The sequence below is a fragment of the Somniosus microcephalus genome, chromosome 15 (genome assembly GCF_052327205.1).
Source record: "Somniosus microcephalus isolate GS21.2 chromosome 15, FLI_Smic_1.0, whole genome shotgun sequence".
Lineage (NCBI taxonomy): Eukaryota > Metazoa > Chordata > Chondrichthyes > Squaliformes > Somniosidae > Somniosus > Somniosus microcephalus.
In genome coordinates, this window is record NC_141001.1 from 79909727 (window position 1) to 79935337 (window position 25611).

Genomic DNA, 25611 nt, shown 5'->3' on the forward strand with positions numbered 1-25611 from the left:
ACCAATGTCCCTGCACCACTTGTGACATAGTTTTAACACGATACAACATCTTTAATGGGATTACCACCAAGCCAAAACATATGTTAAAATTACAAATGGAAGAAAACGAGCTTCCTTTTTTTATAATGCAATTGTCTGACACTTTAATAAATGGCACCATTCTTCTGCCATAAATGTATTTCAAACTTCCACAATCTATGAACACAACAATTCACAGGCATATGCAATTTGTTCAATTGACTCTAAACAAGTAGTATAATCTCACAGTTAGGAACTAAATTCACACATTATTTCCTTTGGAGTTGGGACCAGTACATAATACAAAATATAAAATCATTAACAAGCTTTTTGTAAACTCTTAATCTTAATCTGGATTTCCAATAACAGTTTAATTGCTGTGGGCATCTGCCTCCTGCAGACCCCTCCCTTTGTGGGCTAGGGGTGCTCCCTTCCCCGAGCATCCAAAGACACGATGGTCCTCTGCACCTCCCGAAACACTGAAAAAGACTTTAAAAAAAATCTAGCCAGGTTCCCTGGTTCGGGAGTATGTGATCGGGTCCTGCGACCTCGGCTCACATGGACAACATTCTGGAACGGTACCATACTTAAAACCTACATTCTAATAATTAACACTACCGAATTGCAATATAAGGTTAAAATTAACACATTCTAACTTAATCCTCTATACACGTTACTTGAACAAAGCTATATACAAGCGCCGCCCGCCTCCGGGCGGCCAGCCTAATCCCTGTTTGAACTGTTGCAGGCTACTCCTTGCGGCGTGGCTGGACTGGTCCCAACTTCTCGTCCCTCACAGCTTATGGCTGCTGGTTGGGGACTTCTGTCTTTTGGCTTCTCCCTGACTCGGGAGTCCACCCTATTCCACTGGAAAGTGGGTGACCATACTTTCTTGGGCTGGGGTACCCGAAGAGACCTTCTAGGGAGTGTCGCTGGTGGGGCTACCCTGGCGAGCAGACCCTTAGCTCGGGTCACACTCCTTGCTGGCTGGGGACCTTCTCCCTCGGGTCCCCCCCTTCCCAAACCTAGGCTGGGGACAGGCAATCCCTTGCCACTGGCTGCTGGTGGCGGAGAGTCTTCCTCTTCAGGTCTAAAACCTGGTTCAGGCTCCTCCCCGAAGTCCCACAAGAGAGGGGGAATCGCTTGGGCCAAGTGCTGGGGAACTTCTCCCTTAATGCATGCGACTGCGCCTGCATGTGCAGTCTGTGTGAGTGTATGCACTGCAGGCTGAGGATTTCTAATCTCAGGTACAATCCCAGCTGCCTGTTTCCCTGCCTCCAGCTTAAACAATTTGCATTGTTTAATATAACTCGCAGCCTGCCAGTAACCCTGTTCTGAACTTTTTTCCCTTACCAGGGTGGCCTTAAAGGTGGAATCTTGGGCTTGGACCCACTTTTGGTCCAGGGCCAAAGCTTTCCCCTGTGTGCCTCCCTTGTCCTGGATTGCTGCTACCGGACCTGCTCTACAGGGGTCCCAGAACTTTCCTTCCCTGTCCCCCTGCATGGCCACCTTGTTGGTCTTGTGGTTACCCTCCCACATGGCATGGAGGGCTCCTAAACCTATGGCCAAAGGTTTTGACCTTTCCCCAGCCTGCTCGTTCCCTGTGGATCCCATTAGGCTAAATAGGACCTTGTTAGACCGGGGTGAATTGGTCAGGTCCTCCGAATGGACCACCGTGCTGGAAGCTCCAGTGTCCACCGAATATCTCCCCTCCACTGTCTTCACCCCCATCTTAACATAGTGCCTGCTTCCCTCAGCATTTTCACGCGGACACAGGTCGACAGGCTGCGCTGGCTCTAGTCATTGCTGGGAGTGGGGTGGGGCAGATGGAGTCAAAGCACTGGTGGTGGCTGCTAATCTCCCCATGCCAGTCAGAAGAGACCATAGGGACTGTAAAAATGACTCAATCGCAGCAGGAGGGATATCTGGCCCTGCCTTTTGGGCTGGGGCTGTGGGATCCTTTCCCTTGTTATCCTTCCAGGGATTCTCACAGTCTTTTCTCTAGTGACCGTCTTTCCCGCACCCATAGCAATTTAACCTAGCCTGGGAGGGACGGTTCCCCTCCTGGTGCCACTCTTTCCTCTGGCTCCCAGGTTTAACCTCATGGACTTTTCCCTTGGGTTGGGGCGCCTCGATACACCTCATGTTTCTGAAGGCTACTGTGAGCCAACGGCTCCTTACAGAGACTTGCATTTATATAGCGCTTTTCAGGACCACCGGACATCTCAAAGTGCTTTACTGTCAATGAAGTATTTTTGAAGGGTAGTCACTGTTGTAATATGGGAAACACGGCAGCCAATTTGCGCACAGCAAGCTCCCACAAACAGCAATGTGATAATGAGCAGATAATCTGTTTTTTTATGTTGGTTGAGGGAGAAATATTGGCCAGAACACGGGGAGAAATCCCCTACTCTTCTTTGAAATAGTGCCATGGGGTCTTTTATGTCCACATGAGAGAGCAGACGGGACCTCGGTTTAACGTCTCATCTGAAAGACGGCACCTCCAACAGTGCAGCATTCCCTCAGCACTGCACTGGAGTGTCAGCCTACCTTTATGTGCTCAAATCCCTGGAACGGGACTTTGATCCTGTGGTGTATGTAACCTGTTCCACCTTAAGAGAACTTAAGCCTGTTCCACCTTAAGAGATGTACTACTTTCTCTGGCTGCTGTATACGTAATACCGGTGGTGACCACCGGTATATAAGCACTGTGTAGTAAGATGTATTGCAGATTGTCCTGACCTCCAACCAGTAAAGACCTGTTGAACTTTAAGCTTGTAGCCTGTGTGTTATTAATTACAACTAGAACACACAGACTTTACAGTGGCGACGAGTCAGATTCTTACCCTGCGGCAGTTATATCCACGGCGGCTTCGTCCACTGAACGGACGTCGAAGAGAGGTTTCCACCCTCATCACCCTGCTGGAAGACACGTCGCGCGGCAGACATCGAGAAACCAGAGTGCAGAAGACACCCTGAACTCGAAGCCTCCATCAGCGGCTGTCAGCTATCTTCTTTCTACCTCGGTAGTGGGTAAGCCGGGCAGCGATGCGACCAGAAAATCGGTCACGTTGGCTGTACAGACAGGGAGGGAAGACGGAGGAATAAGGGCGGTGAGATCGATCGCGGCTGGTGATAAGGGCTGGGCCGCATTCGGGCTAAAAAGGCGCAGTGTCTGGGGGCAACTGAAGGCGCGAGAGCCGTGGTGAAGCGGAGACAGCGTCGGGGGAAGGGTGAAGACAGCCAAGCGTGGGAAAACCGCCATTTTGTAGGCGGAGGACAAAGAAAGAGCGCGGAAGCCGCCATCTTGGATAAAAATAAAAAGAAATTAAATTGCAACGATGCCTAAACATGGGAACATTAATACCTTTGATAGCGACATCGAAGATTGGGCTATGTATGTAGAACGCATACAAAATTATTGTAAAGCAAATAAAATCCCAGATGCAGAGAAAGCACTAACATTATTAAACTTAATGGGTGCGAAGACATACGGGCAATTGAAACACCTTGTATCACCAGATGAACCGGCGGATAAGACGTTCGAGGAGATTGTTACTGTCCTGAAAAATCACCTAAACCCCACGCCGCTGATGCTAGCGGAACGATTTAAATTTTACAGCAGAAGGCAGCTGAAGGATGAAAGCAATGCTGAATATTTAATGGAATTGCGTAAGCTAGCAAAGTACTGTCAATTCGGAACGAGATTGACAGAGGCGCTACGAGATAAATTTGTGTGTGGTTTATTAAAAGAAGATACACAAAAGCGATTGCTCGAGGAGAATGAGCTGACGCTTGAGAAAGCGGTCACTATGGCAGCAGCACATGAAGCCGCAGCGAGAGGCACGGCAGTAATGCAGCTACGATCACCGGAACTCAGTACAAATAAATTGGGTTTGAGTACTGTAAAATGTTATCGTTGCGGAAAGACAACGCACGATCAGAACCAGTGTTGGTTTAAAAACCAAGAATGCAGAACGTGTGGCAGGCTTGGCCACATAGCTAAAGTATGCCGGTCAGGAAAGAAGACCAGCAACAAAAAGTCACCGCAAGGAAAATACATAAAGGTACACAAGGTGACAAAGAACAGTTCGACCGAACAGAAGTCAGATTCAGACGCTAGCAGTAATGAACTGGGTAGCTTAAGAGTACACAACGTTGGTAAGGATGCAGATCTCCAGACAATTTGGGTCACCCTTCAGATAGCAGGAGTCCAAGTAAAGATGGAATTGGACACGGGATCGGCATTGACGGTCATGAATAAGAAAGATTACAAAAGGTTATTCCAACATATTCCCCTACGGGATACGGAGATTATATTGAAAACCTACACGGGGCAAAGAGTGTACCCCGTCGGAAAGATAGAGGTAAAAGTGGTCCACAAGGGCGAAGAAAGCCAAGTAATGGACTTATATGTGCTACCTGAAGGAGGTCCACCACTACTGGGATGGGAGTGGATTAGGAAAATGAATATGGACTGGCACTCCTTGAAGGCACTAACGGTAGATTCCGGGGAAACAGATGTCAAACCTAAACGATTGTCCAGAATATTGGATGATGCTAAAGAGGTGTTCCAGCAGGGACTGGGAACACTGAGAGGAATTACGGCAAACATCAAGATTGATGAACATGCACAACCAAAATTTTTTAAAGCCAGACCGGTACCCTATGCAATACGACCTACTGTAGAAGCGGAACTGGAAGCGCTAGAACGTTCAGGTGTACTGTCTAAGGTAGATTGGAGTGAGTGGGCTACGCCCATTGTTCCCGTTATGAAACGTCCTTCGAGCAACAAGCCAGGAGAACCAGGGAAGGTTCGCATCTGTGGAGATTTCAAAATCACCGTTAATCCGGTGCTTCACACGGTGCAGTATCCGCTTCCGCGGATTGAGGATATTTTTGCTTCATTGTCTGGAGGGAAACACTTCACCAAGATAGACCTGGCGCAGGCGTACTTGCAGATGGAGGTTGAAGAAGAGTCACGCCAATACCTCACGATCAACACGCATCGAGGTTTGTACCGGTACAATAGACTGGTTTTTGGAGTGGCATCGGCTCCAGCAATTTGGCAGAGGGGCATGGAGCAGGTATTACAGGGAATTCCAGGCACACAATGTTACCTGGACGATATTCTGATTACAGGTGATGGTGATGAAGAACACCTCGCAAACTTGGAACTGGTGCTCAACAGACTGAAAGAGTATGGACTTTGAGTTAATCGGCAGAAATGCGAGTTCTTCCAGAAGTGGATCTCGTACTGTGGTCATGTCATTGACCGGGAGGGGCTTCATAAGTCTCCTGACAAGATAGAGGCAGTTGTAAAGGCTCCCGCTCCGGATAATGTCTCTCAATTGAGGTCGTTTCTAGGATTGATTAACTATTACCATAAATTTCTACCAAATCTATCCACGGTACTGCACCCGCTAAACGCTCTTTTACAGAAGGGGGTACCATGGGAATGGAGTGAAAACTGTAAGAAGGCATTTCGCAAAAGCAAAGAATTGATCACCTCAGAGAAAGTGTTGGCTCACTTCAACCCGACACTGCCTATTCGGTTGGCTTGTGATGCTTCTCCATATGGTATTGGGGCAGTACTCTCACACAAGTTGCCAAATGGCACGGAAAGGCCAGTCGCGTTTGCATCCAGATCATTGACCTCCGCTGAGCGCAACTATGCACAGATCGATAGGGAGGCTCTCAGCCTTGTATGGGGAGTGAAGAAGTTTAATCATTACCTGCAGGGCCAAAAATTCACACTTCTGACAGACCATCAGCCGTTGGTATCCATTTTTAACCTTAAGAAGGGTGTTTCAGTGATGACAGCACAGCGTCTCCAGAGATGGTCCCTTTTCCTAGGGGCACATCAATATCAAATAGAATTCAAAGGTACGAAGCAGCATGGCAATGCTGATGGGCTGTCGCACCTGCCACTACCTGAAGAAGAAGAAACGACGAAAGTTGAGCCTGTTGAGTTATTTCATTCGACCATCATCGAGTGTTTACCAGTCACCAATGCAAGTATTGAAACAGAAACCAGGAATGACCCGACACTGTCCAGAGTCTACGAGGTGACAGTGAAAGGATGGCCAACACGTGGTGATCCTCTGTTACCGGCATTCTCGGCAAGGCGAGACCAGCTGTCCGTCTGCCATGGTACTTTGATGTACGGGACAAGAGTGATTATTCCTCCCAAGTTAAGGGAAAGAGTTCTAAAAGAACTGCATGAAGGTCATCTGGGGGGAGTTAAGATGAAAAGTCTTGCTAGGGCTTATGTATGGTGGCCGGGTATTGACCAACAGATAGAGGAGTTGACGAAAAGCTGCGCTGGGTGCCATAAAGTGCAAAATGCACCTCCGATCGCACCACTACACCCATGGGAATGGCCTTCAGCCCCATGGCAACGTATACATATTGACTTTGCTGGTCCATTCATGGACTCCATGTTCCTAATTGCGGTGGACGCACATTCCAAATGGCCAGAAGTGATCAAGATGAATACCACTACTTCAGAAAAGACAATTGCGGTGTTAAGAACAATATTCGCAAGGAACGGATTGCCAGAACAGATCTGTTCAGACAACGGACCACAGTTCGTGTCGGAAGAATTCCAAAAATTCTTAAAGAAGAATGGGGTGAAACATTATACCTCTGCCCCATATCACCCGGCAACAAACGGGTTGGCCGAGAGATTTGTCCAAACATTCAAAAAGGCAATAAAGGCCATGAACGATCATCAGATTCCGCTACAGCACAAAGTGGACAATTTCCTAATGGCGTATCGAAACGCCGCTCATGCAGTGACTAACCAAAGTCCTGCCATGATGTTTTATAACAGGAGGTTGCGGTCCAGGTTGGACTTGTTAAAACCAAATGTGCGGAGGGAAGTGGAAAACAAACAGTTCCGGCACATTAATAACAAGTCCACGCGAAGTTTCGAAGTAGGACAACCAGTGTTGGCAAGGGGCTATGGAAACGAAAAATGGCAGCCCGGAACAATTCAGGCCAGACAAGGACCTCTGATGTACACAATGTGATAAGGCGTCATGCGGATCAATTGGTAGAATCAAGAGCAAGAGTCGAACCCATGGTTGCGACAGAGACAACTGTGGAAGACGTTAATGAACCTGAAGCATCTACCTCGGCAGGGACTGTACCTGATGATGACGTCCAATACATAGGGAACCAACAAGCAGAGTCACCTCAGCAACAAGAATCTGAGACCACTGAAAGGCGTTATCCAGACCGAATCAGAAGGCCTCCTGAGAGACTGAACCTTTGAACTGTTTATACCTGAAGTTATATATGTATATATGTTATGATGTTATGTTAAATGGGGATATGACTATTAAGCTAAAAAGGGAGGATTGTGGTGTATGTAACCTGTTCCACCTTAAGAGAACTTAAGCCTGTTCCACCTTAAGAGATGTACTACTTTCTCTGGCTGCTGTATACGTAATACCGGTGGTGACCACCGGTATATAAGCACTGTGCAGAAAGATGTATTGCAGATCGTCCTGACCTCCAACCAGTAAAGACCTGTTGAACTTTAAGCTTGTAGCCTGTGTGTTATTAATTACAACTAGAACACACAGACTTTACAGATCCCACAAACTTCTGACTCAGAGCCGAGTGTGCTACCCACTGAGCCACAGCTGACAGTGCAAAGTCAGCCTTTGTTGGGGGGGACGGGCGGGGGTGTCCTTCAGGAGTGGGGTGGGGGGATGGAATCATAGATGGTACTGGCAGTGGGTGGGAACATTTTGTGGAGCCAGGAAGAGCAATTTTGGAACAACAAGATTGCATCAGATATGATAGCAAAATACTGCGGATGCTGGAAATCCGAAATAACAACAGGAAACACTAGAAAAACTCAGAAGGCCAGGCAACATCGGTGGAGAGAGAAACAAAGTTAACTTTTCAGGTCGATGACCTTTCGTCAGAACTGGAAAAAAAGCAGGAACTGGAAAGCAAGTTTGGGGGCTGGGAAAAGGGGCAGTGGATGAAAGAACAAAAGGGAAGGTCAGTGATAGGATAGAAAGCAGGAGAGATTAAGAGACATTGAGAGACATTAAGAGATATTCAAGGCAAGGGGAGGTAGAAATGGGACAGGTTAAGGAACAAAGGATGGCTCTCGATGGGGTGTGAATTGTGCTGGCAGAATGAAGGACAGCTGAAGAGAGGGAAGGAAAAACAAAGAGTGTGGATAAAAAAAGAAGAAAATATATATATGTGATAGGGGCCGAGGTTATGATCTGAATTTGTTGAACACTATGTTGAGTCCAGAGGCTGTAAAGTGCCTAATCGAATGATGAGGTGCTGTTCCTCGAGCTTACACTGAGCTTCCGTGGAACAATGCAAGAGGCCGAGGATGGTGAGGTCTGAGTGGGAATGGGGCGGTGAATTAAAGTGACAGGCCACCGGGAGCTCGGGGTCCCCCTTACGGACTGAATGGAGGTGTTCCACAAAGCGGTCACCCAATCTGCGTTTGGTCTCCCCAATGTAGAGGAGACCACATCGTGAGCAGTGAATACTGTATACTAAATTGCAAGAAGTACAAGTAAATCGCTGTTTCACCTGGAAGGGGTGTTTGGGAGATGCTGCCTGGCCTGCTGAGTTTTTCCAGCGTTCCCTGTTGTTATTAAGATTGCATCAGAGTTCTACAGACTTTGAAAGACCTCAATATGCATATTTAAGTAGGCTTTTTTATGTGGCGGGGGGACGCTGATTGCGTGTTTCCCGGCCCGCTTCAAAATAGCGGTGGTAAAATATCAGTGGGAAGGGGTGGGAAGTAGAGTATTGCGGTTTTTGACCTGCTATCACCCTGCTCCCACTTGAAAACAGGGGCCTAATTAACATTCAAAAGTCATGGCCCGATGACATCATCGGCAGCGTGACTTAAATTTAACAGTGAGCGAGGAGCAGGGCTGAATTGTGGGATTCCTGGCAGCAGATCTGAGGTGGGAGGTGCCTACAGGCCAAACTAATATGACAGAGCTGTGTCTTTTAGCTCTCTTTGTGGGCCAGGGGGCGAGCAGGAGTGCTCCCCCCCAGGCCTCACAAGGAAGTCTTTGGCCTCCCCCAGCACCGATCATGGCCCCAATGGCCTGGATCCCCCATTCCCGATGGTGATCCAATATCCTCGCTCCCCCCAGCATGGACCACGGCCCCGATGTCCTTACTTCCCCTCCCCCCTCGATCATGGCCCGGAGTCTTCAGCCTCTACTGAATGACATGACTGGAAACTTCATTTAAAAGGGCACTCACCCAGGCACTTAGGTCAGTAGGATCTGCATGCGAGGAGTGCGCTTACAAGGCAGTTCTGAGCTTCCAGTTTGCTTCTTTTTGATTTTTTCCCCCCTTTACCTACTCTCATTAAGCACTCACTGCTTATCATGGGTGCTGTTTTTGCTTGTATGAAGGAAGAGGAGCAGCAGCATCATCAGCACCAATAGCAGCCTGAACAATTAGGTCGAGCTGCAGCTGGTCCAATTAGAAGATAGGAGGTGAGAGGGACTGCTTGTAGAAGGCCTTACCCAACCCACAGCGTCTACAGACCAAGACTTACTTTCATGGATATTTCTGAGCAGCAGTACAGGAGGAAGCCGCACTAAATCAGGTAGGCTGTCGCTAACCTATGCAGTCTGTTGCAGCAAAACCTGTTCCCTATTGGTCCAGGGGGCCAAGCTTTGTAAGTGGCTACTAAAGTCACCACCACCCTTATTTATTTCACCACATGCTCCTTCCAGGCTGTCTCATTGCTGTTGGTGGGAGCTTGCTGTATAAACATTGGGCCCCTGATCTTTGGTCACCTGGTGCGGAGGGGAGTGGGCAGGTCGGGGGACCTCCTCGTAGGACTGCTCCTGAGCCTGGCCAAAGTGGCAGTGGGCGGGCGAGGGGGTCATTCGGCCCAACTGCCTGCCTCACTTCTGCTGTCACGTTTGCGCCCGGGTAGCCCTGGGGATGTCCGCCGGCACGCTCGAGGCCTTCCGCGTCCAGTGGGCTCCGCAGGGACTGGAGTGCATTATCACCACCGACAACCCAATTTTAATTTGATTTGTTAAGCTTCCTTTAATGTTTTTTGTTAAGTTACAGTTTATTGTTTGCACAAAAGAGTACACACGTTGGCTGCTGTGTTTGCCTACATAACACAGTGACTAAACTTGAAATGTAGTTAATTGGCTGTGAAGTGCTTTGAGACAGTCAGAGAATGTGAAAGGTACTATATAAATGCAAGATCTTTCTCTCATTTCATTTGAATTGAAATGCACAGCAAAGAGTTTTGGACCAATTACAAATTATATTTAAATCAGACAAGTGGAATCCTGGATCCAAATTAATACTGATGCTGAAGAATTGTTGCTTGGCCCAAATTTATTTCAGTGTGCAAAAGGATTAAAGAGGAACAAGATAATTAGGATGCAACACCATCTTTCATTCCAGTTAAATTTATCTAATAAAACAACGTAGTCTGTGACTATTAAATCTGCAGTTCAGAGCCTTATATGGTTATGCAGCCAGATCCACTCTTCAGGTCTCTAAGTTATTCCCCAGAAGCCTTAGCTGCACAGAGTTCTTAATTGATTTATTGACTTATCTATAATGAGCAAAGCAGCATGTATAAAACAGATGCTGAACATAACGAGCCATAACTTCACCCAAATGGGAGCTGCACAGTCCTGGACAAATTATTTTTGTACATTTCGATCTACCAGCTGTACTTTTGTGGTAAATGTAATTAATAGGAGAAGTCTGCTGTTTAGATATAGTATCATACATATAGAAATATGCAATACATTGCAATACTGAACATTTTCTGCATTTTGAATTAAATAAAATTTGATTACAATAATCAATATTTCAAATTCTTTCATCGTTGAAAGATGTGGAATTGGCGAGATGAAATAATCACGTAGAAGCCTCAGCAGTTTCACCTCCATTGCCCCCAATTTCCTGTACAAATGCCTAAAGCAGGTACACAAACATGCCAGGGCCATATCCAAGCAGAAGTGGAACTAACAAGATTTTGAAAGATTGGTTTCCTTATGGTACCCAATTGCATAAAGAAACTTGCCTTTGTGGAAATGGGCCACTTTTGCAGCCTAAAGGGTCATCTTGATCTGGCACAGCAGGCACTCAGCAGCTGTAGTACAGCTCAACGTCAGTTTACCACTCCGCGTTTAGCGGGGAGCTCCAGCTGTGCTATAAGTAGCACAGGGACCCACCTGAATAATGCAAATGCCCCAACCCTGGGAATGTGAACAGGGTTAAAGGCACAGCATGCCAGCAGGTAGACATCCCACTCTGCCATTGTTACAGCAGTGTAGCAGGACTTGCAGATTTAAAGGAAAATTGGAGAAATATTTGAAGAAGAGGTTACCGGCCAGGTAGTGAAGTAGAAAATTATCCTCACAGGGCTGCATGGCTTCCTTCTGTGCTGTAAATACCTATGGTTCTATGGTTCTTCAAATCTGAAAGCTTTACCATCTGTCATCATCTTGGAATACAAAAATTCCTCGGTTCAGTACGCATTTGAAATTCTAGTTCTCCTTATCAACAACCTTGACAACAGTGTGTCTTTAATGGCCATTAACTTGGTTATAATTCCTAACTTAACCTTTTGAAGGTTACATCAGCATTTTGTCTGATTTTTGTAGCATTTTTTAAAATGTTACTTTGAGAACATTGTGAATGAAGTCCTGATCTGTGTATTTGTATACTTCTGATTTCACTTTGTCACATTTGTCATTGGAAACGGCCTCAAAATGTGGTCAATTTTAACTGCCTTCACCTGGCGGTAAAAGCCTCAAAATGGAGTCAGGCGCCATACCGTCCTGTTATCACCAGCGATGGGGCTGGTGCTAATGTCAAAGGGGCCTAACGACTGGTGTCCAAAGCGTTCGCCTGATTCAGGCAGTAGGCCCCTTTTAATATGGAAATTGGGATCCTAGGACATAAATAGCTCCCAATTGCCATTTTAAGTAGGAACTGGTCGAAGCCTGTGCAATGCAGCCTCCGATCAGTTCTACGGGTGATGGTAGAGAAAAGGCCCAGCAAAGGTAAGTCTTTGTACCTCTGGGGCCACAAAAAGTCATCAGTGCCACTGCCACCCTGGGACCCCTGCGACTTACCTTCCTGGCGGCAGAACCAGCCTGCATTCCTGTGCTGAATCTGGCGAGCTGCACAAGATGACTGTTTGGCGCCCTGCAGCTCACTTGGCGAACGTAAATGAGGCTGGGGCCTCAAAATCACAAAGGGGCCACTTCACCGCCAGAATGGGCAGCCGGCCAGCGGCCTCACTGGTAAGCCGCCCAAAAGTAAAAATCTACTCCACTGTTTCCTAAAGATCAAATTCAAATTCAAATTCACCAGACTGATTCCTGGGATGGCAGGACTGTCGTATGAGGAGAGATTGGGTCGACTAGGCCTGTATTCACTATAGAGTTTAGAAGAATGAGAGGGGATCTCATTGAAACGTATAAAATTCTGACAGGGCTAGACAGACTGGATGCAGGGAGGATGTTTCCCCTGGCTGGGGGGTCTAGAATGAGGGATCACATTCTCAGGATATGGGGCAGGACATTTAGGACTGAGATGAGGAGAAGTTTCTTCACTCAGAGGGTGGTGAACCTGTGGAATTCTCTATCACAGATGGCTGTGGAGGCCAAGTCACTGAATATATTTAAGAAGGAGATGGATAGATTTCTAGACACAAAAGGCATCAAGGGGTATGGGGATAGAACAGGAATATGGTATTGAGATCGAGGATCAGCCATGATCATATTGAATGGCGGAGCAGGCCCGAAGGGCCGAATGGCCTACTCCTGCTCCTATTTTTCTATGTTTCTATGCCAAAAGAGGGCAGTTTCTCAATGAAGCTTGCCTGCTGTAGAAAAGTTGAAGGCTGCTTCTCTATCCCTGAGCCGAGGATCAAGAGTTCAATAAAACTAACCTGAATTCTACCCTGTAATGCTGGCAGACTGCTTCATCTCAAGAGCAAGTTTCTTGTAAGCGATAATGACAGGTTAAATGTGCACTGCACCACCTTCCTTAAATTACTGCCATCTAACGTACCAAAGAGCAGACACCAGGAGCAATGTCAACAGTAATTTCCAGGCTTATAGTTTAACCTTAGCTAATAGTGTTGCCTGCTTTAATCCATAATTACTATTTAAATAAAATTCCCACTGATGAGTGAATTGGTAGGCACGCGGGCCTTTTCAACAGTGAGTCCAGCTGCAGTATCACAATATGCAATATATTATGAAGACTATAGATAGAGATTACTAGGTAAAAATTAAAGAAAGAAGCTCCATTTATATAGTTCCTTAGGGAACGGTAGCATAGTGGTTATGTTACTGTACTAGTATTCCAGAGACCGGAACAAATAATCTGGAGATGTGAGTTCATAATCCCACCACGGCAGCTGTGGAATTTAAATTCAATTAAATAAATTTGGAATAAAAAGCTAGTATCAGTAATGGTGACTGCGAAACTACCGGATTGTCATAAAAACCCATCTGGTTCACTAATGCCCTTTGGGGAAGGAAACCTGCCGTCCTTACCTGGTCTGGCCTATATGTGACTCTAGAACCACAGCAAAGTGCTTGACTTTTAACTGCCCTCTGACATGGCCTAGCAAGCCACTCAGTTGTTCAAGGGGCAATTAGGGATAGTCAATAAATGCTGGCCTTGCCAGCAATACCTACGTCCCAAGAACAAAATATTTTAAATGACCTCATAAATCTCAAAGCACTTCATAGTCATTGAAGTATTTTTGACATGTTGGGCTGGATTTTGATACTGGGGTGGGCTGGGGTCATGTAATCCGCATTTCGTGTTAGCCAATTGAATCTAAATCGATGTGTGATAATTATGCCATTTGAACTTAATTGGCCAATTGAGTTCCAACGTGTGGGAACCCATGGCCAATGAGTTTTTCCAGTCTGAAAGTCGCCTCCGATGACGTCATCATTGCTGCTGCATTTAAGGTCTGCAACAAGCCTTGCTTCTTCTGCAGGCTGCCATCCTTTTGGCCTTTGCAGTGAGAGGCACCTGCAGGAAGAATGGCCAGCCAGAGACCTAGGTCTGCACCCCGCTTTGATGACGTTGGCCTGCAGGCCTTAGTTGAGGGAGCAAAAGCTCATAAAGAGGTGCTCTTCCCTTCTTCAGGGAGGAAGAAGCCTCCCCAGCAAACCAAGGCTGTGTGGATCCAGGTGGCAGAGGAGGTCAACTCATTGTCAGTAACCCGCAGAACCTGGCTTCAGTGCAGGAAGAGAGTTCATGACCTTCTGCGCACTGGAAAAGTGAGTATGAATTTCCCATCACCCTCAATCTGATCCCCATTGCCTCTCCTCACCAGCACTCAGCTTTAGCAATCTCTTCCTCCACATCCCACTTGACACTGACATCCATGCACCCTTATCCATTCCCTCTCTCTCTATGGTCACATTCACCTAACTGTTCAACTATGCAGCCCTCATGCTCCCTATCACTGTGATGCTATGAAAACAACTGACAACACACAGGGAGGGCCCTTGGTCTTGCCACCTCACTCCATCTTTGTCTCCCTCTAAGCATCTATGCTATTGATTCTCTACACTCACTCCTTCATTTTCACTCAACCTCTACTTGTCTCCCTCATTGCAGGAAAAGAGAGCTCACAATAAGAGAGAAAGAGCAAGGACAGGAGGAGGGCCACCCTCAGTAGCCCACCTCACCCCCTGGGAGGATGCATTCCTGGAGATCGTGGGAATGGAGGACGATGCGCCACTGGGGGGCGGACAGATGGGTGCATCACCGCAAGCTGGTGACAGAATAGTTTTCCATCTCTCTCATTGACATTGCATGAGTCACTGATAATGATTCTGAAGCTCTAACAGATGGACTTATGATCATCTGCAATATGCAATGTGCATGTAACCTTGACATCACATCTCTGACTCTTTCCTTTACACCCCCACAGGACCATCGTAAGCACCCATCTCCACTAGCCAGGAGGAAGAGCATGAGCCGCAAGACTCCTCAGAGGAAGCTGCAACATCTGAGGGTGCAGCGACAGCAGAATGAAGCACACCCTGCACGAGCGCAGACACTCACACCTCGTTGGGACCTTCGGGACATAGAGTAGTGTTGTCACCTGGTGTATCACAGCTCAGAAGTGAGCATCAGCAGATGGTGGAGACAGGGACAGCAGTGGAGAGTCCTAGTCGGAGGGCGCAGGACTCTCCCAGCTCGGCTCAGCTGCATGTCAACCCTCTGCCTCTGGGTCCATCCACAAGATCAGCGATGCTGGAACTCCAGGAACAGATGCAGGAGTCTCTGGCAGGTTTTGTCTCCAGGATTGCTGTGAGTGCAGAGCGAATGGAGGAGTCCATTGCGAACATGAGCAGAGCCTTTGTGGAGTCATTGGCGCATGAGCGCATCACCATGGAAAGGATGGCAACCTCCATGGAGGTGATAAGTCGCCAGAGTGCAGAAAACATGGTGAGTGTTCTGAATAGAATGACATCTCTGGAGGAGTGATGGTCATCTATTGAACAGAGAAACCAGACCTTCATGGAAGTCCTTCTGAGTAGGACTGCCAGTGCAGATACGGGTCCCCATGGCCCCCCTGATGTGCCGCAAGGTGCTCTCAAGCCACTTGCAAGCGCTGAGGGGGACCTGACCCATGAGAGGGAAGTTGGTGGCAGATATCAAGGAAGTGGGGGCTCCTCTCCAAGCGCTTACACTTCCATGCTACTGCAGAGCCCTTGGTCAGAGCCCCACCAGAGTCCACACCCAACTGTGATCAGCGTCTCAACCCCTGCACAACCGCAGGAGCAGCAGACTGTTGGTGAGCCCTCACAGGCTCACAACCCCAGAGGACGCCCGCCAAAGGTGTCCAGACAGGAGCAGCAAGAAAGTGAGCAAGGGGCCTCCACACCTGCTGAAGCCACAGGGGAAGCACCACATAGGAGCACGCGTAAGAGAAAGATACTGCACATATAGTTACAAGGGTAGTCACTTGGGTGAAATTTGCTGTTAAAAAGCCATCAGATGATTCCTGTAAATAAAAAATCTGATGGCTACTGCTGTAGTTGTGGCATGTGTCATTTTGCGAATGGGACTTCCACATTGAGGGCTTAGGGTTATTTACAATTGTCAGTATGGTGGTCAAATTGCTAGGAATCCGCTGGTTCTTGGCCATTGTCAATGCTCAGGTAAGAAGCTGCAAGGCAAAAGTGCTTGATTGGCCAGGCTAAGCAAATCTGGCCAAGATGAGTGCGTTCTTTGCATCCCGGGCAGCGATGTTCTCGCGTACTGCTACCGCTGGTTGATGGGCCTCTGCAAGATGCTCGTTTTCGCTCTCCTCCTCCTCCTCCACATCTGAGGAGGGTATGAGAGGAGCCACTTGGTCCTCAGGAATCGGCAAGCCATGACGTTGTGCCATGTTGTGAAGTGCACAGCAAACCACGACGATTCTGGAGACCCTGGCTGCTGAGTACTGCAGGGCTCCACCTGATCTATCCAGGCATCTGAAGCGCATCTTCAGCAAACCGATGGTTTGCTTGATTATGGCTCTGGTGGACATGTGGCTGGAGTTGTAGCTCTCCTCAGCTTTGTTGGATGGGCTCCTCAACGGCATCATTAGCCACATCTTATGGGGATAGCCCTTGTCTCCAAGTAGCCATCCAAAAAGTCGGTCTGGCGGACCGAAGAGCGGAGGCACACTAGACTGGCGCAGTATGAAGGAGTCATGGCAACTGCCAGGGTACTTGGCAGAAACATGCAAAATCTCCTTCTTGTGGTCACACACCAGCTGAACATTAAGGGAGTGGAAGGCCTTGCGGTTGACAAAAATACCTGGATTACGATGGGGTGCCTTAAGGGCCACATGTGTGCAGTCAACGACGCCCTGCACCCTTGGAAAGCCTCCCAGATTAGCTAATCCAACCGCACGCACCGTGACACATGCTTGATGCTTGGTGAAATGGATGTGATTGTGCGCGATGGCAAAGAGGGCATCGGTTACCTGCATGATGCAACTGTGTGCGGCCACCTGGGAAATGCTGCTGAAGTCTGCTGCTGATCCCTGGAATGAGCCTGAGGCAAAAAAGTTGAGTGCGGTGGTGACTTTGACGGCCACTGGTAAGGGTTGTCCACCTGGTCCTCTGGGCTCCAGGTCTTGTTGCAGCATTGCGCAGATGTCACCCACTACCTCTCTCGAAAGTCGGAGCCGCCTTTGGCACTGCTGCTCAGACATGTTGAGGTAGCTGACCCTGTGTCTGTAGACCCTGTTTGGGGGGTATCTCCTGCGCCGACGGGCTTCCATGCGCTGGCCCCTTCTGGCCTATGCAGCTTCAGATGGTTGAGCAGCAGCTTGGCGCTCTTATTGGTGCTGCTGCTGTTGGTGCTGCTGCTGTTGGTGCTGCTGTTGTTCATGATTCTGCTGGTGCCGCGGCTGGTCTTCGTCCTCATCTGATGTCCAGAAGGGAAGGAAATAAATGGCTCCCATGCTTCTGGTATATGCCTCAGTTGAGGAAGCGCTCAGTCAAGGTGGCGAGAGGGGTTTCCCAGGAGGTCACACTGGAGATGGGTGTCAGGCTCTAAGCTTCCACAGCTGTGTTTATGCCTTCTAAAAGTTCCCCCAGACCTGAGACAACAAAGTCCTGCCACCTGCAAATGATGGCTGATCAAATCTCCTATTTAATAGTTGAGCTGCAGCTGATAGTCAGCAGTCCAATTGTGCTACTGCCTGGCTTCACCTTCGTGTTTCAGAACAGGTGTGCTTCACGTGGGAAAAGGGTTAAAATCACAAAGGCCTTTCAAAATGGCATTACAAAGGCAATTTAGTGCTTGTTAAGGGCCTTAACAGCCTATCCCGCCTCTTGGAGTCGGGACGGAGACGGGACCATTAGACATGATTTAATGAAAATTGCTTGGAGGCGGGATGGAGGCAGGGTTGGGCCCGCCCGCCAGTTTTTGCAATTTTAACCCCCCACACGCCTCCAATCCCGCTTCAACGGCCCAATGAAAATCGAGCCCGTTGTCTCTGCTGTAATGCACACAGCAATGTTCCTCAAACATCAATTAGATAAATGAACAGACAATCTTTTTTTGTGATTTTGGTTGAGGGATAAACACTGACTAGGACACTGGCAGAATTCCCCTGCTCGCCATTGAATAGTATCAGGGAAATCGTTTATATCCACCCGAGAAGGCAAGCACGACCTTGGTTTAACACAATACCTGAAAGGCAATACCTCGAAGAGCGCAGCACTCCCTCAGTACTGCAGTGAAGTGTCAGTTCAGGTTTTGGAGTGGGGCTTGAACCCACAATCTTCTGACTCAAAAGGTAAGAGTGCTACAACTAAGCCAAGGCTGACACTTTTCCTGCTATTTAGAACATTCAAATATTTGCAATCTATCTATTCATATATTTGGATGACACAAAATTGTGATTCATAAAATGATTCAAAAAGTAATACAGTAAGTCACTGCAATGCAAGTAACAATCTGTCAAGATAAAGAAAGACACTCTGCATTTGCTCATTAATTCTTATCGATATATTTTTCTCCTTTCATTAATGTTAGCAAAGTCAGAAACTGCTTTATACTCACACTACCTTTTCAACTGACATTAATCAACAGTGAAAAATATAGCACTTAAACTATTGATTGCTTAAGGTTCTCCATTGAACATGGATAATGTAAACATTTTTTAAATGACTATTTACTAAGTATACATTCCAGAAAACATTAATTGGTAACAACTTCTAACTGAGCACTTTTATAAAATTAATTATTTTTGATAACCTTACACTGGAAGTATCCACCTCAGCAATAATTAAAGCATTAATACAATAGCTAAGTTAATATATCCGACAATGGTAAATATCAAAGAGCTAAGGTATCGTACTATAATATTACTTCTCCCTTGGAAACTTGAACTGGAGACAAGCATCACATAACAGTAAATGTCCTATTTGTTTCAAATTAAAAATAAAACACATATTAAAATGAAAGACCTTTATTAATAGATATGAAAAATTTCTCAGGATATATTGTGCTATATATGAACTGAGTGAAGCCTATTTATGGTGGCATGCTACACTGTACATCCAGCTGTAGACAGCATGTGCAATAATGGTTACAATACTGCATTTACAAGTCATTGACCATGAACAGTCCATGTTTCGACATGAACTTAACTTGACCTCTGTAATCTCTTTGAAAATGGTATTGAAGCCATAGCCATGATGAATGATCACAAGCGGAATCTTTCCACTATCATTTACTTTCCCTCTGGGCTAATTTTTGATTTTAATCAATTTGTATGAAACTGAATGGCCTGCTTAACTTGTAAGACTGAATCCAATCTTGTCATCTTATACCGGGTGACATTTTCACTGGATGGTGCTAAGGAATAGTTTGGGGGCTTTTAAATATGCACAGCTATAACATGTATAACCGTAGATTACTGGTAAAAGCTTTTATATATACATATTATTTTCACAGTAAGAAAGCAGATACAACAATTATCAAAATAAAACACACATAGAAATAACTCGCTTCCTAACAATTTCCTTATAATCCACCTACTGTAATTTTGTGCATGTCCACTTGTGGTCCAATCATCTCAACAAAATAATATTTATCTGCTGACTGACAAACCTTTGCAACTTGTTTTTGTGCCTAAGTTTTTAATATAATTTTGTGGGCATGCATTTATAGGTGACATTGTATTGGTACAAAATACACTGACAATTGTACTCAAAATATTTAATTGGTGGTGAGCAGTCTTTAATTTGTTTCCTTTTTTTAACAATAACACATCGATTCCATGCATCATTTTGTGAATGGAATGGGTATTGTTCAGCAATGAAGACTCATGACTGAATTTTCCCAGTATCCAAATTCCTGTAGTGCACATCAATCCAGATTTCAGTTAACATCATGAAGTCCAATCAAGCCTGAATTTTACATTTTAGCTGATGACCAATGCCTACTTGGGAAAATAAATGAAAAACCCAACTGATCACTGTTGAATGAGATTTGTAGCCCTTAGAGGACCAATTAATTTCCTAAACTGCTGAAAAAGAAAATGGTTACCATCAGAAATTCATTTCTGTGATTATATCGTACAAAAAGTGCTAAGTGTTTCATACATGAATGAAAGGAAGCATTGAACAGATGCAACTGCATCTCCAGTTACTCTGCACTCCTAAGCTAATGGGAAATACGAGTTGAATTATTTTTGTACCTTTCCCACATCATGTTGTAAACCTATTTTCAGTGTTAAGATACTGTTTTACAATTTTTTTGTAAGCTATAATGCAAAACTATAGAAATTGCAAACAATATATGACCTTTCTTACTTCCCTTTGTGAAGAGTTGGTTTTATTTTATAACTTTGGAAATTGTGTTATTGCAGTTTATAAGAAAATTACATTTATAGAGAATAATGCTGTTTCCATAGAAATAGAAAAATAATAGAGCAGTATGAGAAAGGCATTGCGCCTTTGAAAGACAAATGCAGACTTGTGCTTGCAATCCTGCATAAAATGAGTCATCACTTCTCGTGGTGGAGTGAAGTCGTTTAGAAGCCAAGCACTTCCCCATAGAGAGACAGGGGAAATCAGTAGAATTCACCCAGGCCACACTTACACCTCCAAGTGACTCATTTGAACATTGGCAAATTTCAAGGAGCAGGATATCTGCCCCGCTTGTCCAGAGATGGTGCATAATATGGAGGAATCTAAGGTATTGGATGAAAACAAATATCCTACAGCAGAAAATAATGAACCAATTTTAGTGTTAAAGGGGAGTGGCAAGGCTCAGAATCATAGAATCATAGAAGGTTACAGCACGGAAGGAGGCCATTTCGGCCCACCATGTCCGTGCCGGCCAACAAAGAGCTATCCAGCCGAATACTACTTCCCAGCTCTTGGTCCATAGCCCTGCAGGTGAGAGCATCCCAATTGCAAATCCAAGTACTTTTTAAATGTGGTTAGGGTTCCTGCTTCTACCACCCTTTCAGGCAGTGAGTTCCAGACCCCCACAACCCTCTGGGTGAAGAAATGTCCCCTTTAATCCCCTCTAAACCTTCTACCAATCACTTTAAATTTGTGCCCCTTGGTTTTTGACCCCTCTGCTAAGGGAAATTGGTCCTTTCTATCGACTTTATCTGGGCCCCTCATAATTTTATACACCTCAATAAAGTCTCCCCTCAGCCTCCTCTGTTCCAAGGAAGACAGATCCAGCCTATCCAATCTTTCCTCCTAGCTAAGATTCTCTACTCCCGGCAACATCCTTGTAAATCTCCTCTGTACCCTCTCTAGTGCAATCACATCTTTCCTGTAATGTGGTGACCAGAACTACATGCAGTACTCTAGCTGAGGCCTAACTAGTGTTTTATACAGTTGAAGCATAACCCCCCTGCCCTTGTATTCTATGCCACGTCTAATAAAGGTAAGCATTCCGTATGCCTTCTTAACCACCTTATCTACCTGGCCTGCTACCTTCAGGGATCTGTGGACATGCACTCCAAGGTCCCTTTATTCCTCTACACTACTCAGTGTCCTACCATTTAATGTATATTCCCTTTACTTGTTAGCCCTCCCCAAATGCATTACCTCACACTTCTCCAGATTGAATTCCATTTGTCACTATGATGGAGCCAGTATGGCCAAATGAAACACTAACCCCATATGATTTTTCTGAAAATAAAATGAGGAATTGGTTAAAACATAAAAAGCTGGGTTTTATGGCTGGATTTTCTGTTGCCTATTTTGTTTCCATCTTTACTTCTGGAAAGTGTCCCGTCTGAATGTCAACTTGACAAATTTGTTCTCAAGCCACAGGAGAAACTGGAAATGACTCTTGGAGTTTGATGTCTTTGACAGGACTAAGATAAACCTTTGGCCTTCTCTTTACCACATCATATTCATATGGGGTTAGTGTCTCATTTGGCCATACTGGCTCCATCATAGGCAGTGTCCTTGCTGAAGATGAACATTTCCCCTCACAAGGTCATTCTCTGGGGAAGTGTTTCCTGCCCTCTTACATTATGCATAACCTTCATGAAAGATTAAAAAAAACATTGCAACCTTAATAGTCCTGGTTCCTATCCTTGTTGTTGTTAGAACTGACTGTCCTTCAATTTCCCAACTGCTCCATTGCATCAAGATTCCTGCACTAAGGTGATTTCCCGCCAACTAGACTCAGCTTACACAATGTTCTGCTTTTACCTCAAGTTTCCGTTTGTGTTCAAAGTTGTTTGTCACATGTAGATGCACTTGCACATTGTTAACATTTATTTTGACCTTGTGTGGTCCTCACTACTTCCAAAACATCTCCAGCTGCCTGGATAAAGAGATGGTCAATGCAATATGTTTTAAAGTTGCACTGGGCTGGATTTTGCCATTGGGGAGCTTTTGGAGGCGAGACTCCAACTTTTCAGGTTTTAGTCCTGCCTTCATCAACTTCTGGCCAACCCACGATATTTTCCCTTGATTGACCTTGTTAAGCCTGCCCAGCAGGCTTAGCAGGCCAATTAAGGGGAAGCCAGTAACAGAGAATGTTAACGTATGATGTTTCATCTGTCAAAAATTTTTGACAGATGAATTGTCATCGTTTGACAGCTCTGCGAAGCTGTCAACCACTGACCTTCTATGTTGTTTGATGAGTTCTTGTATTCAAGACTCATCAAACCTCTTTTGTGAGCAGAAATTAGATGGTTGTTGCATTGGAGAATGCAGCAGCCATCTGTCATCTCTGCCGGTAAGATGCAAGACTCTCCGAATCCCCAACGTTTTAAGCCTGCAAGAAGAAACAAAGGTAAGTAAACATTTTCTATCACTTTCCTCTCACCTCATATACTTACCTCTCCACACTTGCACCCATCACTTACCTTCACAGTGCACTTTTGCACCCCTTCGAACCCCGCAGACCCACTGCTCGCTTTGCTGATCCTGGCGGGGTTCACAGCCTTCGGGAAGCCCACACTTGTGTGAGTAAAATGGAGATAATCCTCTTATCTGCCTGTTAACTACCTGTAAACAGGCAGTTAAGTGGCTGTAATCCCCTTCCCGCCTCCAAGGAGACGGGACCCAGCACGGGTTGGCTACCCGCCTCCTGGCAAGATGGCACGAAGGTGGGTTGGGGGCGGGATGGGCACCCGCCCCTAGATTGTGCCATTTTCCCAGCAGTCCCGACTCCATACCCGTCTCCCCAGAGCTGGCAAGATTGCGTCCCCAGTGTGAGATCAGTAATCAATATTTATGATTCTGTAGGGGTTGCAAAATTTCCCCTATTTCCCTGAAGATTGAAAATATTGGTCCACATCGTGGACGAAGAATTGGGTGATGTGACTGGTCTACAGTGTTTTAAAATGTGCCGAGAACCCCAAAAGACTGCTCTGAGATGGAAAGAATGTGGACAACACGGGAGTCGAGCAGCTCTGTGGAAAATATTCACATACCTTAAGACAGTACTTTATTAATAAAATCGTTCCCTGGAGTTTGGGAAATCACAAAAGGTTTTTAAATGGCAGAGAAAGCATGGCAAAAGGAGCAGCAAGCAGCTCGAGTTGCCTGTGTGTATAAAGTGGGAGGATACAGGGGCTGTGAGTCAGCCCTGCCAATCAAAGGGAGTTTCCCTCTCAGCACTTGAAGTTGTTTATTGACTTAAGCAATTGCCCACTTGAGAATTGACCGCAGGACAATCGATTTGTAACTGCTATGTTTACACAGCAATTCAAGGCACTCACAGTCAATGAGACATTGAAACACAGAAATGGACTTTGGATCTGCAACCGTTTAAGAACTGAATGGGTTTAAATCACCAAGCATTCTGGACAACAGAGCAGTTGTCTTCCCTTTTGTTTCAGCCCAGGTAAGCTCCAGATGTGGGCGGGAACATTTCGGCGCCACAGTGCAGACACACTAACCCAATCCAACCACTTTGAGTTAGCCAATCACAGCTTTTCTCTTGCGAATTGGAACTTTTTTGGGCGCGAATTTTCCAGACAGGCGAACAGCAGGGGGGAGGGGGGGCTTACCAGGTATATATGATAGCTCCTGAGAAGCTATCTCTCTCTCTTTACTTCCTGGGACCACAGGTGAGCCTCTCTCTCTCTCATTTCGCTGGACCATGTTGTGTATGTACCTTTAATGGAATAACTGGTCTTAGGCTGCAGTACCGGCAGTGACCACCCCTGTATAAAAGGCCCTAGCAGGCTTCTGTAGTTTCAGTTTCAAGCAGCCTCTTGTTCAGTAAAGTACCTGTTAAACTGTTCTCCCGAAGTCCGTGTATTATTGAGGCGCGGACTTTACAGTGGCGACGAGTAAGTTCGAATTCACCTGCAGTGTGGTATCATCTCACGGGGATCTTGCCTGAAAGGAAGGTCCTGGAAGGTCGTAGTCTGAGCAACGGGCGTCGACCGAGGGCACCCGCCCAAAGAATCCATCGGTGTTTGGAGAATTGCGGGAGAGACTGTGGTTCCAGCGAATCATGTTGGTAGCAGGTAGCGCGCTGACCCTTCCGGCCTGCAGCGGGCTGAAGCTCGATCGAGCGGCTCTACAAATTGGGCCGCGCAGCATCGCCGGGAAAAGAAAACAAGAGAGAGAGGGTGGAGCGCACAGGGCACGGTCGGTGCTCGAGAACAGGACAGCGGAGAGAAACTAAATGGGGGGGAAGGAAAGTGAGATGCGCCGAAGCTGCGGGTCGCTGCCATTACCCCGTAGAATGCTAGGAGCAGCATGGCAGTAAGGGGAAGAAGCAAAAGCGCGGGAGGCGCCATTTTATCCCGTTGGGGAAGAAGCAAAAGCGCGGGAGGTGCCATTTTATTCCATTGAGGAAGAAGCAAAAGCGCGGGAGGCGCCATTTTAAATCGCCCAAGATGCCGAAAAGTGGCAGTATCACTGCTTTCGACAATGAGGTAGAAGACTGGACCACGTATGTGGAAAGAATTGAAGTGTACTGCAAGGCAAATGAGGTGGCTGATGGAAAGAGGGCGTCGGTATTATTAAATCTGATGAGTGCAAGTACGTACGGCCTATTGCGGAATTTAATTACCCCAGCTAAACCAATGGAGAAAAGTTTTGAGGAGATTGTTCATATCTTACAGGAACATTTAAGCCCTACACCACTACTGATAGCAGAAAGATTCAAGTTCCATAAAAGAAACCAGCACAAAGATGAGAGCAATGCTGACTATCTTACGGAACTACGCAAGTTATCGAAGCACTGCCAGTTCGGAGCAGGACTGGCAGACACCTTACAGGATAAGTTTGTCTGCGGGCTCCAGAGTGAAGGAACCCAGAAACGACTACTTTCAAAAATGGACCTGACGCTAGAACAGGCTTTCAGCGTGGCAGTATCCTACGAAGCAGCAGCACGGGGAGCTGCGGAAATACAACAGAAACCACAAGAATACAGCGCTAATGAAATGGCGTATGGAGCCGAAAAGTGCTATCGCTGCGGCAGAACAACCCTTGAGCAGAAGGACTGCTGGTTTAAAGACAAAATATGCAGGCAATGCGGAAAAATGGGACATATAGCAAGAGTCTGCAGGTCGGGAAAGAAGACCAACACGACAAGAACTACTAAGGA